A 1,297-nucleotide genomic window follows, 5' to 3' on the forward strand; every position below is an offset into this window, starting at 1 on the left:
TATCGACCATTGACCAACGACCACATATGCTTAATTTGTGAAACGAAATGGACCCGATCAAAAATGGCGCCGTTCATGGGGACGGTGTTTAATTGATTTAAGATTTCTTTTATTGTTTTTAGTTGTGTCTTTTTCACCTTGGGAAGTAAAACTCCTCAAGGTTTGTTCTAATTGTTTTCGAGTTGTTTGATATTTTGCATGTCTAGAAGGTTACAAAGAGATTTGTTACCTTTTGACCGTGAAATCGAAAGAACCTTGACGAATAATAGGAGACTTGTTAGGAGGAATTTGGGAGGTGTTGGTGAAGTTGTTCAACCCACTAGTGAGTTTGTCAATCCTTTCGCAATAGAAGGAGAAGAGAACCCATTAAACAATACCACACAAAATCCACCTACAATGCCTAAATTCTCGTCACACTCTATACCCACCGAGGAGGATTTACCAAATGGTACTCCTACCCCACAACATCTTACCGGAAACTTTATTGCCAAGTCCGCCTTCATCCAACTAGTTGAGAGGAGCCAATTCGGGGGAATGCCTAGTGAGGACCCTCATTCTCATATGGAAACCTTTTGCAATTATTGTGAAGCTATCTCTCAAACGGGCGTGACTCAAGACCAAATAAGATGGGTCTTATTTCCTTTTTCGTTAATCGGCACCGCAAAGCAATGGTTGAAGGGCCTTGATAAGGCCACCCTTGGAATAGATTCTTGGAAGAAGCTAGCTCCAGCTTTCTACCAAAAATTCTACCCACCGGAAAAGACCAATATGCTAAGAGCTCAAATTACGGGTTTTAAGCAAAGGGATGAAGAATCTTTGTATGAAGCTTGGGAGTGGTTCAAAGGTATTTGTCGCTCATGTCCTCACCATGGACTTAGCGAATGGTTTTTAGTGCAACAATTTGGGAATGGTTTATATGAAGATTCAAGGAACATTCTCAATATGGGATCAAATGGAATGTTCACCGAAGTTGATGACAATCAAACATGGAACAAGATTGAGGAAATGGCGGTCCATAATTCACAATATAGTAGGCCTCGCAAGGCTACTAGAGGAGGAAAGTATGAAGTGGACACCATTACTCAATTGGGTGCTCAACTTAGTGCTCACATTGACACAATCAACTTGAAGTTTGAACAAGCTATGGCTAGACTTGAGGAAAACTCAAAATCATCGAAGCATCATGTCAATGCCATGACGGCATCCTCACCAATCCCAAGCGGGATATGTGAGAATTGTGGAACCTTGGGTCATGACTCAAGTGAATGTAGGGGAACAACCGAACAAGTTAATGCTT

At 41.4% G+C, this 1,297-nt stretch overlaps 1 non-coding gene across 1 annotated transcript; it reads right to left on the reverse strand.

The window, feature by feature from the left end:
- Positions 1 to 768: 768 nt before the first annotated feature.
- On the reverse strand, positions 769 to 875 carry LOC141634581 (small nucleolar RNA R71). The gene has a single exon (XR_012539308.1). It is a non-coding gene; the product is annotated as a small nucleolar RNA R71 (small nucleolar RNA).
- Between the last annotated feature and the right edge of the window lie 422 nt (positions 876 to 1,297).

The sequence above is a fragment of the Silene latifolia genome, chromosome Y (assembly GCF_048544455.1).
Source record: "Silene latifolia isolate original U9 population chromosome Y, ASM4854445v1, whole genome shotgun sequence".
Classification (NCBI taxonomy): Eukaryota; Viridiplantae; Streptophyta; class Magnoliopsida; order Caryophyllales; family Caryophyllaceae; genus Silene; species Silene latifolia.